Genomic DNA, 19,574 nt, shown 5'->3' on the forward strand with positions numbered 1-19,574 from the left:
CCACTCATACCACTCTCTCTCTTTGCTCCAACATGCTCTCCTCAAGCTACCACACCCTCCAGTCCCCCAGCCTCCTCTTTCTGTTCCTACTTCCCTTATACTATGCTACCCCATATTCCACCTATGCTTGTCCAATACTACCTACAAAGACAACTACCATACAAACCCACCTTCTCCCTCTCTCTTACTCCCATTTCCACTCTATCTCCTCTTCCCTCATTCAACCCAACCCTCTGCACCTGTTCCACCCTAAACTATTCTCCTCTAAAGTCAAGACACTGACACCTACTCCAGTCTACAATCTACCAAAATTCATGCCTGGCAGACCAGTATGGCTAAAGGATATCTCGTTTAACAACCTAGTCCAAGCTGGTGATATCCATCCTAACCCTGATCCTACATCCTTTATTAACAACACTCCTCCCTTACCCTCTTCTTCCTATCTCAACACCCTAAAGATTTTTACAATTAATGCATAAAATCTAAACAACAAAGTACACCAATTTCAAGCTTGGTTAAGCCATAACCAACCAGATATTTTAACCATCTCCGAAACCTTGCTCAAGCCCTTTATTTCTGACTCTAAGTTTCTGCCCTCAGGATTTCATTGTCTCAGAAATGACCTACTAAATAAAAAGGTGGAGGCACTGCCCTAGTCTACTCCAACCTTCTTACCTTAATTCCCCTCCAAATTCCAATTCCTCAATTCCAGAACACTGAACTAACTACTGGAATTCTAAAATTAAATAAACATAAAAATATCTGCATCATTGCTCTATTTATCTCAACTGGTTACAATATCTCTACACTCAAAAATATTCTCCTTAATTTTGAAATTTATACCCTTGGTGATGTGAATATTGACTGGAATAAAATCAAATGCCCCTCTCCCTCCCTATCCCTTAACCTCTATAATTTCACTCAAATAATCCTCTCCATCACTTGACCTAACAAAATAAACCCTTCCGGATCCACTATAGATTGGATCCTAGTCTCAGATCCAAATAAAATAACCAATTCTGGCACAATTCCTGATATCTTTACCGACCACCTCCCAGCCTTCATGCATCGCTCAACTAGTTCCTTCACATACCAGCATCAATACATTCAAACTCGTAACCTCAGTAGCTTCAACCCAACTACTTTCTCAAATACTTTCAAACAAATGAACTGGAAAATTCTAAACTTCGTTCTTCTTGACAAGGCTATAGAATACTTCAACTCTGTTTTCCTTGATACTTTAAACTCACTAGCCTCACTAAGAAACAAAAGGATACAAACTAAAACTGCTCCTTGGCTATCCAAAGAGACAAAACAGATTATGCACCACAGAGACAAACTATGGAAGCTCTACCAAAACAATAAACTGGCCAATACCTTACTCCAATATAAACAGCTCCGCAGCCATGCAAAATGACTAATCATCAAAGACAAAAAATCCTACTATACCAAACTTCAGTCCAGTAACAATAAAAACCCTAAAAACTTCTGGAACTCAATAAACTCATTCCTCAGTCCAGGCACCAAGAATAATCCCTGTCCATTCCCAAGTAAATCTGACCTCAAACTAGGCTCTGAATTTAACTCATTTTTCATAGAAACTATTACTACCCTCACCAATGCATTTCCTAATAATAACCCAACTGCTCTACACTCTCCCCCTTCTAACTCACCTCATCTGTTTGAACTCAAACCCATCTCCACTAACTTTATAAAAAAAGTTTAATCCTTGCTCTAACACTCCTCATAATATTCCCTCTTCCTTCCTAAAATGTGCTGCTTATGGCATTGCTCTCCCAATCTTCATCATTATTAACTGAACCATAGAAGAATCATACATCCCCAAACTCTGGCACTCAGCTTATAGTCTTCCTCTTCATAAAGGAGGCAAAAATACCAGCATCTCAAACTTTTGCCCCATTGCTTTGCTCTCACCAATCTCCAAAATCCTAGAAAAATGCATCCACCTCCAACGTATGCCTTTCCTGACCCAAAACAATCTTCTCACTCCCACCCAGCATGGCTTCTGCCCAGGCCATAGCACAATAACTGCTCTACTCTCTTTCCTAGAAACTGTCAATCAAGCCCGAGATTCAGGACACTTAGTTTCTAATGTTTTGCTCGATCTTTCTAAATCCTTTGATACTGTTTCCCACAAGCACCTTCTCTGTCATCTCTCAAACCTTAATCTCTCACATAATGCTTTATCCTGGTTCTCTAGCTATCTATCAGACAGACCACAGTCAGTCAAATGGAAGAACTCCATCTTTTCCTTCCTACCTACCCCAACTGGCATACCACAGGGATCCATCCTTGGGCCAATGCTTTTTAACATCTTTATCAATAACTTTCATACTGCTATTCCTGATGCTAAAATCATTCAATACGGAGACGATTCAACCTTAGTCTGCTCTGCCTCAAACCTCTCTGAATTGCTGACTAAAACCCAAACTGCTTTCTCAACAACTGAAAACTGGATGCGCCAAAACCACCTCTCTCTCAGTGCAAATAAATCAAAGATTCTACTATTCCCTCCCACAAAGACCCTCTCATACGATAAAAACAACTTCAAAGTCTATAGTCAAACCAACTCACCTATAGAAATGGTCCCCTCTGCCAAACTACTTGGCATTACTGTTGATGAACACCTCAAGTTTGATATTCATATTCAACAAAATATGAAGAAAACCCACCAAATGCTAGGTATGTTGTATAGGAATAATCGTTTTCTCCAACTCTACCAGGCAAACCCTGGTCTCGACTTATCTTCTTCCTTCCTTATTATACGGAGCCCCTCTCCTAACCAACCTGTCCTCCTCTATCACCTCTAAACTAGAAAACTGCTACAACAAAATCTCTAAATTTGCCTCTAAATCTAAAAATACCACGCATCACTGCCTAACCCTACAATCCCTGAATTGGCTTGAACTCCCAAACTACCTAGACTATCTCCAACTCACTACTGCACATAGACTCATATTTCACCCAACAAAATGTCCCATCTAACTAACATCCCTTCCCCTTATACACCCAACAGAGCTCTCAGATCTGGAGCTCAGAACTTAATTACTATCCATAAACCTAAATGTCATGCTGGCCAACTTCTCCAATGTTTCTCACTAGGCAAAAAATGGAATTCCCTTCCCTCCACGCTAAGAACCATACCAAACTCAGAAAACTTCAAAACACAACTATTCAAACACCTGTCCACTAAATGGAAATGTACCTGCCTTCACCCAATGTAATTCAAGGGGGTTTTCTCTCTGGTTCCCAAGCTCTACAACTCTCATATTTATCTTCCTATGAGCATATCTAAGCTCTCAACAATTTCTATAGCTTCGCTCTAAGCTCTCAACAACTCCTACAGCTACCCTCACACAGCCCAAGCTTGTAAATAGTATTCTACTTTTGATGTGTGTATGTAAAGTGTATTTACGTTTTCTTAAAAGGTTTGTATGTAAACTGTTTCCACACCAAACACATATCTGTTTTCCTCAAATGAAACTGTTTGATCCCTACCTTCAAGCTTTATGAATTGAACTATGCATGATATTGAATGTGTTTATGTGTAACTGTTCTACATAATGTTATCTTTAATATCAACTATCAGTTGTATCTAAATTGTATAATGCATCTTGGAGCTTTTCTCCCCGTGCCTCCACTGAAAATGGGTCAATTCATCCCAGTGGACTTCCCCAGTAATCAAACTGCAAATAAAATAAATAAATAATACTGGAGTAGATAAGCTGACACAGTTTATGTATTCACACACTCTTGTCTGTCCTGATACACATTAACTGGAGGAGCAGAGGTCATAACCCATATACTTCCCACTAGTTAGTGACACACATCTGTACAGCATCACACTGCTTTGTCAGAAATACACAACAGTTATGGTGGCTCGGCAACAGTACATCTGACAAATATCTGGACATAACATCACACTAGGTAAATAGGCCGAGCTGCTAGGCATGTCACAAAGCACTGTGCAAACTACAGGCAGACTGCCACAACACTGGCCTACATTTCTTATGGGGGAATGCACATGTACCTGCAAATATAGAAGGCTTTACAGGCATGTAACAGCACGAAGTAACAGACACCTGTGTAAAAGCGCATACCCACAACCAATCTGAACACAGCCACAGTCACATATGGTAGGCATGCTTAATATTACAGTATATGGACTATGAGATCAAATCCATCCTCATATGTGCCACTCACTCTGGCTAACGAAGTTCGCAGATGACTGCAAACTAGGAACCATAGTCGAGTCCCCAAATGATGTGGAAATCCAATGGAAGGGCCTCGCTGAGACAGATGCCTGGTGTCAGAGCCATGGCCTCAAGCTCAATGCCAAAAAGTGCATTGTCATCCCCTTTGGCAAAAACTCTGTACCCATGAACTACTAGATAGATATTAGTCTACTTAACACCGAATGTGTGATAAGAAACCTTGGGACCCAGGTGGACAGTAGTCTGTCCTTTGATAGTCACATCGCAACAGTAGTCAGGAAGTCCTTCTACGTGGCACACCTCATCATAAAAGGGTTTTCATCCAGGAAAAAAGACGTCATTGATCCCCTCTACTCGACACTCATTAGACCTATTATAGAGTACAACACCCCTTTTGGAATGTACCTCACAAGACATCTGCAGCAGCTGGAAAGGCCACAGAAGTACCTCACAAAGAGGATTAATGGCCTCAAACAGATGCCCTACACTGACCATCTCAAAAAACTCCAGCTTTACTCCATAGCATATCGCCTACTCCGAGGTGATCTCTGCCTAACATATAAAGCTATGTCAATCCCAGAGCCGTTGGACATGCTATACCTAAAGAAATCCCAATCCCTCCGAGCTACATGGTCTAAGGACTTAAACCTTGTCACCACAATAAACAGGACATGCTGGAGGGATAGATTCCTGTCCCAGAGACTTCCCATACTCTGAAACAGGCTACCCATCTATGTCAAGAAAAGTTCTTTATTAGCACTCTTCAAGAAAATCTTGATGAGTGGATGGGAAATAGGAAATACACCCCGGGGATCACTTCTGTGTCTCTGCTCGACAGTGGCACAGAAAAATAACTTTCTTGGGTGCCGTAAGCCAGGGAACCTTGTTGGCTTGGCTTACGTAGGCCCTAGGGCCCATAGCCTAGTGCCTACCTATGAACCTATGAAACTATGAGCCCTACATATACTGGGCCAATACACAGTGTATTCTGATGCCTGACTGTGGTATGGGACATGTGTCGGTTTGGAAGTACAAACATGTACATCGATAGGATACCATACACTGGAGCAGTAAGCAAAATCAGATAGAACAGGACCAAGAACAATGACATCTACCACAGTCTGTACACAGGCCAAGGTACATATTTACAATGCACACTCTGTCGACAATCACCATAAGTACACAGACCTCACTACTGTACACACTATAACAGAATATCCAGGTTTTCTCCTCAAATATAGGCCCTACTTATACATAACATGTCTAGCAGTCTGATATCTCACTGGCGTATCAGGTATGAAGTCAGTAAATAATGGTGTACTGAAGATATGCACCTGCTAGTGCATGACATATGTAGGGTTGAGCATTTTCAGAATGCAAGAGTTCAACTTTGATCGCGTGGGGTGAGTTCCATGCATAATGTGTTATACCACCTTGTGCAGCAAATAAGTTTCTAATGTTTAACTTCAAACTGGGAAGGCACCAGTAGAGCAGAACATCAGAAAGCAGAGCAATGAATGAAGTGGTGAAGTACTTACTTGACTTCTTATTTTTTTTTTTTTTTCAAGCTAAATCAACACTCTTATTATTTGAAGTGATTTGTTGTCTATATAGTAAATAGAAATAAAAAATGAAATGAAACTAAATGTTATTAGCTGCTGTAGTATCATCAGCATTTGGGAGTTGCAGACAGTAGTGGTGTACTGGGAGGGCCTGCTGCTGAGACTAAAAGTGATGGGGGGTGATGAATCAACAAAAAATGATGTGGTCTGTTGCAGGAATGTTTACCTCAGTCATGCAGACAACCAGATATTCATATCTCTCAGCTCTTCCTGATTTGAAAGGACTTCCCTGATTTTGTGTTGTTGTATATGTGTTTTAGTTTAAGGCTTTGGCTGGTAGTCCTTCAAGCTTGCTTGTCACTGACTAATGGGTGACTGATCTGAGCTTTCTTCTTCTGCCCTACCAAAAAATGTACCAGGAATATTTAACTCCTCACTAATTTTTTTGTTTTTTGAACCTGACCTGATTCTTGGGGTTCACAGTTAGTGTTATAATGCATTACTTGTGTGACCTTTTTAAGTGTTGAGGTGTTTGTTTGTTTGCATAGGTTGCTTGCTGCTACTCCAGCTATAAGACCCAAGAAGCAGCAAATGGAAATGTCTGTCTGTGTGAGTGACTGACTCGTGTCTGTTTTTTCATCATTGTTGTATTTTGCATAACCAGTGCAATTTGTGTGAAGCAATTTGAAAATCTCACTATTTTCAGTAAAAGTCTATCATTGTCACAGTTTAAGTGCTTGAAACTTTAGTAGGTAGAGGTCATTTCAAAGGAGAGCAATGGGACTGTAAATATATAAAGAGAGACTCTAGTTGTGTTGTTGCGCCTATGATAGGAGGGTAATGCCCAGAAGTTGCTCAATTCAAGTTTTGCTTCAGTGGAATGATGGTGTATATTCCAGGTTACCTTTGTTACCCCTTGTTAGTATTGTGGCTAAGGTTATCGCTCCTGTTGTGGCTAATTTATATAATTGGTTCATTTCTTAAGTGTGTGTGTGTGTGAGGAATGGTGTCCGTTTTAGAGTAAAGCAATCCAAAGCGAATTGCTTTGTGTTGCATATATGTATCAGTAGTTTTTGTATATAAAATTTGAAATAATATTTTAAATTAAAATCATCTGTAATAACTGTAGAATAAAATAAAACACAACATGCAGAGTGAGAGAGTTTCTACTGTTGTTTGGCATAACTGAGAGAATCGGCTGAAAGCAGGCATCCAGAACAGAAAGACATATGTACAAAGGTTGACAGAGTTGTGGCTGGAGACACAATTACAGCCCACCCATCCTGACCGCTCAGTATGATTTAATAGCAGTGCACCAGGATGAACTCACATGTATTATAACTTATGGTGTATTAAATGCAGCCTCCTTAACAAAGTTGATCACATTCATTTTTCTTCTCTTTGTTCTCCTAAATCCATTTTTTTCATTTTCTTTGCAGCCTTCTCCTTCCCACCAACATCCTTTCCATTGTCAGCTTAATTATGTATATGTATATGCCAGACAGATTTTCCTCTCCAGTATCAGATACCATTATATCCAACACTCCTACTCCACTTACCACGAATCTGCTCAACCTGCTACACTGCTTGCAAAGTGGATACTGCTCCCATCAAATGGTCTCTTTGCTATACATCTACCCCTCCATCATCCTGTTCCCAATTAAACAAATTCTCCCTAGTGAAACCAAAAGGCTTGCTTCTACCAACCTTCTTATGCAAAGCTGGACATCTTGACACATTAAAGTTCCCTGCAATCACCTGCAATATTGCCCAGGGGATATATACTTCCCTTTGGTCCTGAAAGTCAAGAAAGAGATGAGGGTCATCCCTTCAGTGCATTCGCATATCATGATATTAACTGCCCAGTGATTTGAATTATGATCATCCCTTCAGGGCATTCTGTTGTCATAATATTCATTTTTTGAAGCTTTAATAATGGTCATTCCCTGAGTGCATTCTTCTGTAATTTTATTCATTACTGAGGGCTTTGAATGTGTGATCATCACTTCAGTGCATTATTTTGTTATGATATTAATTGCCCAGTGCTTTGAATGGGGGGTCATCACTTCTGTGCATTCTGTTGTCATGATATTAACTGCCCATTACTTTGAATGTGGGCCATCCCTTCGTGCACTCTGCTGCCCTGATATAGATTGGCCAGTGCTTTGAAGTCCCTCTTTAACTGTGTTTCCTACGAGCCTGCTCAAAGTTATAGTGTGAGGTTACAAAGGTGAGCCAACTAATTTACTAACTAATTTAGAAACTGATGGCTGTCATATGCAGTAGTTAGTCCTTGTGTTTTGTTTCACCTTTGCATGTCAGAATGTATTTTGTCAGTATTTTACAATTTATCAGTAAGAATAAACTATAATATATTGTACAGCAAGATTAGTTCCATAAACCAGGCATGCTTATATCTCTTGTGTTTGTACCACTTAACTTTACCACATTTGTTATATTTTCAACATTTTGTAAACATTATTTTGATAAAACATTGAGCTTTGCTCTGTCAAACCTTTCTCCCTCAGTTGCTTCTGATAATAGACCTTTGGTTCTGTGGCCTATCATGTGATTAACAATGAAATTAGTAAATTAAATACTTATTTTATTAGCTACATCATTGCAAGCTGATGTTCTTTACTGACAAACCATGGAAGAGGTTATTGTGCCCACACTGTGTGGACTAGAAGAATGTTTCTGATACATGGTGAGGTGTGGCTGTCGTTGACCCCAACTGCCATATCTCTATGATCATACAGAATAATTAATACAGTAATCCTTGAGCACAGAGTTCTCACCAAATTATAGCATATAACTTCCAAACTGGTCAATGATTTTGATTAAAGAATAGATTACTGCCAATAATATATTAAAGGCTAGCAGGAGCAAATAAGGTTATAGTTTTATTTGGAAATAAGTTATTATTTTAAATTTCTCTAGCCTTAATATTCATTCATTTGAGGAATGTATGAATGTATGCCAAACTAAATATTTTATAATTTGCAAATATAAATAAACTAATCAGTGTCAGTGGCACAAATGGTAGTGCGTACACCTTTGGTGCAGAAGGCTGTGGATTTTAATCCCCTACCAGGTAGATGAATTACTGACATTACAGTGCAATATAAAGGGGTGCTGCACTGCATACCTGAGCATGTCATCCTTTGGAGTGAAACATTAAACCAAAGACACTGAGTTGATGGCAGCTTAGATGGATTTAAATGATCCCACAGCACCTATGAAAAAGAGTAGGGGACGTTCCCTGATGCCTTTCCCAAATTTTCCCTGTTGGTATAAATACAACTTAAGGTCCCCCCTGAAAAGAGGCCACTAGTCTACCGGAACTAGTCCAGTAAGAAAAGAATAAATAAAAGTTTCATATGGAAATTTATTTTGTAAGTAATCCTTCCTCATTCTGGCAGAGACAGTTTAGAGCATTAACTTCATATGGAAATACAGTACTAGCTATGAATTTATGTTTTCAATGAATATGCATTCGTAAGACGTTTTAAATTGTATAAGTATCCACTGAAATAAAGATATTTAAAAAAATATTTCCCACAGTTTACCTCTTGGTGCTTGTGTTTAATAAGACAGCTTGGATAGACAGCTGAACATAGTTGTTTACTAAAATAAATTAATAAATAAACTAAACAAATAAGAATACAAAACCGGGTATATGTATTAGATGTAAAAATAAATGTTTATTATATAATCTGGACTGCATTAGTTCAGCTAAGTCTGTCAGTATGTAAGCATATTGCTATGCTCGGATATAGTGTTGTATAGCTGAAGAATGTGTCAAGCTTTTGTGAAGAAAACTAAACATGATGGATTTACTGAAAATAGTAGACATTGCTCTCATCAAGCGTTCTGACAAAGTATTATTAAAATGAATAAACTGTGAGCTTCCAGCCTTTCAGCTATGAAATGTAGTTGTATGTAAGACCATCTTTCAGGTGGGAACAATCGTATTTCCCTTACAGTAGTCATGTTTTATGCTTTGCGCTCATACAAATGATTCATCATTAATTTGAATATTTGGTGCTCTATGATGCTTAAAGCCAACTTCAACCCTCCTTGCTTTGTATATATTTATGTAGCTTTAGATTAGTTTCCCAAAACTGTTATTAAAAGGAAATGGGTCAAAGGCATGGTTTATTTATTGACTCAAGCTCAGCAGCAGTTTATTTAAAAGAACACTGAACAGAAGCCATCTCATCTCATAGTGGTAGGCTTTGATAAATGATGCTAAAAGTCAATGTTTAAAAGCTTGTTAGCAACAATAGCAAAAGACTTTATACATTACTGCCAGTAGCAGATAAATAACAAATGGAGCGGTTAGCCAATTTTGACACCAAGAAGAGACAGACACTATCCTGTATGCCTGAGGAAACATGTCTTGGTCATAATGACATTCAGAATAAACTATGCCCTGTTGTATAGCGTAACATTCTTTGGTACCATGCGCAGTAAAATATTTAGTATATAGAGGCATGGCAATATTAAAAGCCAAATAATTCTGAAGGCTGCTTACAACTGTGATTAAGTTTATATTTCAGAAATGTATTTTGCTTTTTATAAAGATCTGGCAATGTAACTCTTGCTGTAGGCGGAGACAGAGACAGAGAGAGAGAGAGACAGAGACAGAGACAGAGAGGCAGAACAGTCTGATTGTTTCAGTGAATCAATATAATCTTGCACAGTAATGTTATTGATTTAAGGCATAGATTATCAAGTAGAACTGCAAAGCTTAAGCATTTTTCTTTACATCTTGCAGCTGCATGGATGTAATGCATTTTGAAATAAACACAAGCAAATGGAAACAAACTTTATATACAGGAAAAAATAACAAGCCTTTCTATGAAATAGAGATATTACTGCAGGAGAGATTTCATATCAACATTCATATTGTTACCATGAAGGTAAGTTATATGGCTTGTGGCTCTAAAAAAAACAGGAATGGTGAGCTTTGCATTCATCAAAGGCTTAAGGCTATGAGTTGTTAACAAGCTGCTTCCTGTGGTACAGGGTTTGAGTTCTTCAACCTTCATTTGCCTATTGTGTGACTGTAAGCAAGTCATTTAACCAGACTGCTCTAGGGCAATTTTGAAACAGGGCTTGGCTCCTTAATGGTCTTCTGGACTGCATGCCTTGTAATTACCCATGAAACAGCTTAACATTAATAATACATTAATACAGATGGAAACAAAGATTCTGTGATGGAATAATTGCAGGTGACAAAGGCATGGGTTAGTTTTCATTCCTGAAGAGAGGAGTGAAAATTCAATCCATAAAAAACTGAAGCATGCTTTGCACCCCCAGCAGCAATTTACTAATGCATCCTAATCCTAATGTTGTCCCTGCCCCAAGCTGATCTACGCTTTAACTTAGAAATCCATTTCCACACACTATTACTGCTATTCAAACAAAGAATGACCAGAGCTAGCGGTAAAGTTTTGATGAGCTAATTTTCAAAATACTGATATTAATTCAATGCATGTGTATTTCACTAAATCAACTTTTTATATATATATATATATATATATATATATATATATATATATATATATATATATAGATATATATGTGTGTGTGTGGATTCGTATCACTTTACTGAAAGACCATTTTAATGACACCCATTTCACTGAGACCAAATCGCCTAAAGTTCATTTTACTTAAAACTCATTTCTCTGACAAGTAGTACTTGAATGCAAATCAAAGGTATATGTCCTTTTCCCCACTGTAATGCAATCCTGGTGTTAGTACATATAGTTAGGGGAGGTGTGGGGGGCACAGACCCCCCCACATTGGAGGGGATGGTAGGCATAGCCCCCCACCTAGTTGGGTTTTACTGAATAATGTAAAACAAAACCAGACAACAGAAAACCAAATGAAGTGGGGAGCTACACCCTCACACCCCCCAATGTGGGGGCCTGTGACCCCACACCCCTAACTATATATATATTAACATCAGGATTGCACTACAGTGTGGAAAAGGACATATTCCTTTGACTTGCCTTAGAGTACTATTTGTCAGTGAAATGAGTTTTAGGTGAAATGAACTTTCAGTGAAATGAACTTTAGGTGATTTGGTCTCAGTGAAATGGGTGTCAGTGAAATGGTCTTTCACTGACGTGATACAAATCCATATATATATATATATATATATATATATATATATATATATATATATATATGCAGCGGATATAAAAAGTGACATTTTTTGTGATATAAAAAATTAGACCACAATAAACCATTTCAAAACATTTCCTACCTTTAATGTGACCTATAAAATTCATTTGACAAGATGTTTCATGTTTTGGAACCAGCAACGTTTCTAATGGAATGAGAACAAGTACAGAAGTGAGTCGCACTTCTGAAATGGAGCGTTTATTTCAAGAACTGACTGTTTCTACTAAAAACTGCTTTCTACAGTATGGCATATTAAACTCCTAAGGGCATACTTAGGGGCTGAGATTGCACCACGAGTACTTAGAGTATATGTGGAACCCGGTATGGGTAAGGAGGATGATGACTTTATATCTAAATGGCGTTCTATACAAAATGTGGCACCTAAACTGTTTATTGAACTGTTGGTAAGCTTCTACGAGAAATCTCTATTTCACATTAAGTCTAAAGTGGATTCTTATTTGAGTCCATTCAGAATTTTGAACAATAAAGTGATTATCAAAGTATGTATGATAAATATATGGAGGAAGTGGGTAGTTTTGAGCAAAATGTTAAATGTAGAAAATTAAAGAAGTTTAATAGAGATGCTAATGACTTTAGAAATAATGTGGCATTTTCTTGGAAGTCTAATAAATGAGCAGTTAGATTCCTAGGGACAGTGAATAAACTGAATACAATGAAAAGTAAAAGAGGACGACCCATACTTAAGTCTACCCATAGTTCCATCTTAATGAAAGATTTCAGTGCATTGGCCTTTTCCTCTGATGCAGTCAGCATGGGTACAGATAATAATTTTTGGGACACTCTGGAGGCAATCTCTCCATTATCTAAAAGAGCGAGGGCAAAGATGGGCTCTTTAGAAGGGGTGGAAGAAAACATCAAGATGGACAATATAGAGAAATGTTTCAGGCATTTGATAAAAATGTAATTAATGAACATGAGGCTGTTGAATGTTTTCTTGATGTTTACACACAATGTTGATTTATGTCAGGCTAATGCTGATGTTAATTTAATTCAAACTGAGACACCAAGTGACAGAGGAGACTTGGTTGTGAATTTAACAATGCATGTTTTGACAAATAATGAAAGAAGTGTCTTGAATAAACGGTTGAACTATGTTCCTTCCCATTTTGTGTCACAGTATGATATTTGTATGGATGTAAAACATTTCTGTTGAACTTTGAACTTAAAATATTTTTTCAGTAATAAAAGTGATTATGCACACACTGATGTTGTAGGTTTTAAAGTTAAAAAAATCTAATTTTAACCCTCCTTATCATCCTAGGGTTAAACTTTTTGAGGAGGCAGTATTGAAAGACCTACATGTTATCAAGGTTCAATTTTCAAACAGTATCATAATAATTTAAATAGATCTGAATGGCAGAGCTTGACACAATTAAGGGACAATAAGAATGTGGTTATCCTTATGGCTGACAAGGGAGGGGCTACTGTGATATGGGGGACTGAGGAATATACCAAGGAAGTCTTGAGACAATTAGATGATCCTAGATATTACTGTTATCTATCTATAGATCCCACTACAGATTTTAAGAACAAGATAGATAGTTTACTCCTTCAGTATAAAACTGATGGTTATATTACGGATGATATCTTTATAGAACTGACGGTGGAACATCCTAGACCACAGTTGTTTTACATACTGCCTAAGATTCATAAAACTGTGTTTCCCCCACCTGGCAGACCAATTTTATCTGGTAGAGGCTCACGCATGGAGCCTATTTCTACGTATTTAGAGTATCAACTCAAAACATTACTACATTTGGTTAGAGCCAGGATTAGGGACTCCACTAAATTTTTAAGGTTAATGAATGATTTGCAAGTGACTACAGATTCTTGCCTGTGTAGTCTTGATGTACAAGCTGTTTATACGAATATTCCACACCAAGAAGGTATAACAGCCGTTAGATTTTGGTTGATGGAATCTGGAATTTATTCACCCGAGTACTGTTATTTGCAATTAATGTTAGTCAAACTTGTTCTGGAACATAATGGCTTTTATTTTGGCAAACAATGAGACCTACAATTAAAACGGACTGCCATGGGCCTGACCTTTGCCCCCATATATGCTGACCTTTCATGAGATTTTTTAGAGCTGAATTTGATATATGTAGACAACAACAAATTTAAGAACAATCTAGTAATGCGGAGATGTTATCTAGATGACTGCTAGGGCATTTGGTCTGGTTCCTTATCTGAATGGCATTTGTTTGTGAAATATCTTAATTCTAACGAGTTTGGCTTGGTCTTCATTGATAAGATTAAACAAACTGATATACATTTCCTGGATATTCATGTCTCTAAGGCTATAGATGGTACCATGACAACTGGATTATATAGGAAACCTTTTTCTGGGAATACCCTACTGGAGGCTAATAGTTGTCATCCTAAGTGTATAGTGAATAATATACCTAAGGCTCAGTTTCAGAGATTAAGACGTATTTGTAGCCAAGATGACAACTATCTGCTGGAGGCTGAAAAAAATGTAACTAGGTTCATTAGAAGGGGTTATTATAGATCTCATATAGTATGAGAGAAAAATGAGGCCCTGAATTTGAGGAGGGATCCTTTGCTATTTGATACCCGGGATACTGAGCTGAAAACTGCTAGGCCTGAGCAGTCCACTGTTAGATTAGTTATTACCTTTGGTACTAATAGCTTTAAGATTAAACATGTAATAGATAAATATTGACATATGTAAAATCAGATGCATGTTTTGATCAGTGTTTGGGTGATTATCGTTCCTATAGTTATAAGCGAGGTAGAAACGTGGGGTAATTTCTGTCCTGGTTTACGAAAATGGAAGTTAATAAAGGTAAGCTGTTGGGTGGTGGGTTGAAAAGTTGTAATTGCTGTGGTAATTATATTTATTGTAAGGTTATATTTAAGTCTAGGTCTTTTACTTCTATAAACACCTCTAGGGTTTATGAGGTTAGATCATTTATCACATATCGGACTGAATGGGTAGTATACATGGTGGTCTGCCAGTGTGGGGCTTTTTATGTAGGCCAAACGTGTAGAGACTTTAAGTGGCATATTGCATTACATCTTAGTAATATCAATTGCAAGAGCTATAGGAGTGCATTGTGTAAACATAAATTGGAACACACGTCAGTCCATTTTGTTTTCACAGGTATTGATGCAGTAGTGGGTAAAGATTTACCTAAAGATGTTAAACATAAAATACTTGATAAAAAAGAAAAACTATGGATAGTTAATTTAGGGGCTACTTATAAGCAAGGCCTTAATGACTATATTTAGCTAGTTGTCTATGGTTATTTAAGTAGTGCTACTGGTCTACCTAGGGCTAAAATGTGGGTACATACATATATGTGTATTTATATACTTTCATATTGTTTGTTATATGTTTGTATGTATATGTGTTTGTAATATTTAATATATATGTGTAGGTATGTATTTGTATGCATAATTATTTTGAAACATGTACATACTATTTTACTTATGCATATTGAGATAACAGTTGTTTTGTATTTCTCAAACAGGGGTGTAAGACTTTAAAGACTTTTGCTATTTAAAGACTTTTGCTATTTAAATCTTTGGTTGTAATGGTTGTATTATCATACTGATGACACCAGGGGGTGAAAGCAGTTTGTGTTTGGATTACTTGTTTCCATGAATGTTGCTGGGACACTTCCCTATACATTTTCCTTTTGCTGCTTACTTCTAATTAAACAAGTTTTATGCTTTTCAACTGTTGGATTTTTTTATTGCTTTTGTTAATACTATTTTTGTGCTGGACCTTGAGTTGGGGAATATATATATATATATATATATATATATATGTGTGTGTGCGTGTGTAGAAAGAGAGAGGTTCATAGGTGTATGCTAGGCTAATGACTACTAGGGCCCTTATCAGCCAAAACTTGCTACTAAAATATGACCCAAAAATTTGATTTATATAGGTGGTGATTTACTGACTGCCTTTGTCCGTCAGAGATATAGCAGCCAGACCAGGGGGGGATTTCCATTACTCATTCATTGGTCTAAGTCTATAGACAGATAGATGGGCTGCCTGTTGAAGAAGGGAATGGCTCTAAAATTCAGTTGAGTGCTCCATTCATCAAAATGTTAGGATTTTGGATGTGTGTGTGTGTGTGTGTGTGTGTGTGTGTGTGTGTGTGTGTGTGTGTGTGTGTGTGTGTGTGAATGTGTGTTTGTGTCCGAGCTGTCTTGATCAGTGGTTGTGTTATAGAAAGGGTTTTTTAAAAGTCAGGAGTAGGGGTAGTGCTAGGGTGGACAGGCTTTGTAAGCCCTCATTCACCACCCACTAATCCTAATCTTAACTCAGCTCTGCCCCTATCCCTGCCCCTAACCATAGCCCTGCACCATAACTTTGAAAATCCTTTCTATGGCACTACTATTATTCAGATAAATGTGGCCTAAATGCCTGATTTTTTTTATGATTAGATTGCATGTTTCCTTTTGTGATAATTTTTTTGTTTTAAATTATTTGAGTTTTGTGATATGTTGATTTTAGAAATGCTGACATCACTCACTTCAGTGTCAATACTTTTACTTTTCAATAATTTTACATATACTCGTGTGTGTGTGTGTGTGTGTGTGTGTGTGTGTGTGTGTGTGTGTGTGTGTGTGTGTGTGTGTGTGTGTGTGTGTGTGTGTATCACACACACACACAGAGTTCTGCAATTATTTTGCATAGTTTGGCCAACTATGATTATGCATAATTTATTCATGTGGGGGATGTACAGTAAATATTTTTCCATTGTATCTATGCAAATTCAAAAAATAAGTAGATACCAAGGCTGTTTAGCTATATTTTAAAAGAAAGAATAAATGAAAATTCCACGTTACTTCAGTTGCTAATAAGCTCTGCTTTTATACCATCAAACACAAGAAGCTTGACAAATGACTTACATACTCGCAACTGTATTTTATTATCACTTGTTTTGTTCCACTAACAATTGCCTTTTTATGTACTGAATGTCTTGATTTATTTTCATGTGCTGATGTCCTGCTGGGTTTCTGTTACGGAAAAGTCACCCTGATCCTCACTACTGATTGTTATTTTCAGTCTGTCTTCAGTCCTTCCACAAAGCTGGCTGCAGTCATTTTGCAGCTTATATATTGCATCACCAGATCGAATGACTCAGTGTGTCACAGATTTAATAAGGAGAGGCAGGGAACATCATAACAAGGCTGGTGTAGCTGAATCTGCTTAAATAAGTAATTTAATTACTAATGTATGAAACAGTGGTCATTGTGACAGACTGCCACGCTAAAGTTTAACATGAACAGAAGACAAAGTTGAGCACTTTTCTGAACAACAAGGATGTCAATATTGTATATTATGAAGTCAGCAGAGTTCCTTATAATGATTATAAAATGTAAGTGGTCCATTGATGCCAAGGCAGGGAGTCCACCTGTACTGGGGCTGATCATATTAAGGGAGCATCCTGTGTTCTAGAGGTCTGACTTGTAAGATGTTGACTGAGTTGCATATGTCTCTCTCTTCATTTTTGGTAAACGTAATTGCTTAAATGATTGCAAAACTGAGAGGTACAAGAAGCTAAGGGTTTAAAAACCCTAGCTGGCATGTGTAAGAGCATCCTCACTACATTTCATTATTGCAATTGTACATCCACAGAGGAAGTAGACCTACCCCTAAATAAATGGCTGATTCCTCATTCTAAAATGTCTGACGTTCAGGTAATAGAACCTTGCTCCTTCAGCATACATAACTTTTTAAGACTCATAGAAGTGAAATGATATAATTAGCCCTCATGTGAGAATCAAATGCAAGACCTCCAGCATACTAAGCTGTCATCCTTGCCACTGGATCACTAAGAACCACTGGGCAGGGGGTTGTTGAGTTTTCCCTTAGCCTTATCATTTCAGCTGGGAACCCTCAACACTTCTGCACCTGGCCCATCTCTCCAGTCTTTTCAAATTCTGCCACCCTTTGCTAACCATTGTATGAACTTAAAATTAACATCATCCAAAAGAATCTACCTTCTTTTATCTATATTCCATAAACGATCTTCTCTTTCTCTTTCTTGCCCACCTATATTTGCTGCTGCCACATATCCCTTTAAATTAGGCCTGTCCTATTCGCCAAGTCTTTGTCCAGGAAAACTCATTCGTTTTACACATGCTACACTTTCCCCTACACACAGAATGGTCAAATACCCAAAAAGCAAAGGTATATGCCAAGGCAGATAGATAGGCAGACATCATTATCAATGTCCTAGGCACTTCAAGTCTACCAATTAATATACCCCTGACTCCACCTGTCTAGTAACATATTCTTCATCATGATTCTATACTTCAGTATTAAATCTGTACTCTCCCTTAAGGCTGATAACACTCTATGCCCCAATTACTTATTTTTAGGTGTTTTTTGACTCCATGCTTGCTGTCCATAAAGCTGCCACTCTCCTTCAGATATACCTATTCATTCCACTTCTTAGGAATTTCATTCAGCATCAGGGGAAGAACAGAGTGGAGAGGACTGTTATCTGGGTAGTGATGTGAATACTTGATGCCCCTGCCTGTACCTCATAGGATCATAGGAGGTTACTAGGCTAATGGCCCAGGGGCCGATACAAGCTTAGGCAAGAGATTATCCCAAAAAAGAAATGTAAGGCAGCACCTGTTGCCCCTGTCAATGAGGGACACAGGTGAAACCCCTGGGACAAAGTTGTGTTTTCCCATCCACTCATCAACGTTGGGCTTGAAGAAGGTCAGCGAGGTACTCTGGTTGATGTGTATGGTAAGTCTATTCCAGAGATGGGGTAGCTTCTGGGAGACTTATGGGATGTAGATAAAAGAAGGTAGATTCTTTTGGATCCTCTTGTATCACTGAAGAGTTGGACACCTACTGTCAAGGCTGGATGCATCCAACTTATCTCCTGTATTGAAACCCAAAGGAAACTTATCCATCTAATCTGGCCATAAACAAAAGCAATTATCCCACCAACTAGATAAGTCTGGCTTATCCCCCAGGCTATGAAACAATGAGTAATCTATCCTTCTAGCGTCAGCTGGCAAGTACTCCCTCCACTCACCAGCCCACATACTTTCCAACAAAGGCTATGGAGGCATTTCTTCCCAAGCACTGATCCTACCCCTAACAATTCCCCCTGTGGTGCACAGGTGCCCCATTACAGTGGAGGATCTAGTACCTTCCCCCTCACATGTGCATGCTCCCACACACATGCCTCTGAGAGCTATTATTACTGATTTAGGATTCCAAGCCTAAGCACCCTAGTCAATGACCTTGGCAAATGCCTCGACTTTGCATTGGAGCATAGCCAGACCAGGATCCACCCTCCCTCCCCCAGAATGAGCGAGGTAATCCTGCCACTTATTCTTACCCCCATCAGGCTGTGTCAAAACCCCAAACCACTACTCAAATTCAGGTCATCTGGGTCGAAGTCAGGATTTTATTACTCTACAATATAATTCAAGGAACTAACCCATAAATACTTATGTCCATTTTAATCTGTTAACACTGTTAACCAATCCCCTTACTTCTTTCCACTAGCACAATAAATAGCATGGATTCCTTGTTAGCACACTCTTGAAA

The sequence above is a fragment of the Protopterus annectens genome, chromosome 3.part1 (assembly GCF_019279795.1).
Source record: "Protopterus annectens isolate FY-2018-M chromosome 3.part1, PAN1.0, whole genome shotgun sequence".
NCBI classification, from domain to species: Eukaryota; Metazoa; Chordata; order Ceratodontiformes; family Protopteridae; genus Protopterus; species Protopterus annectens.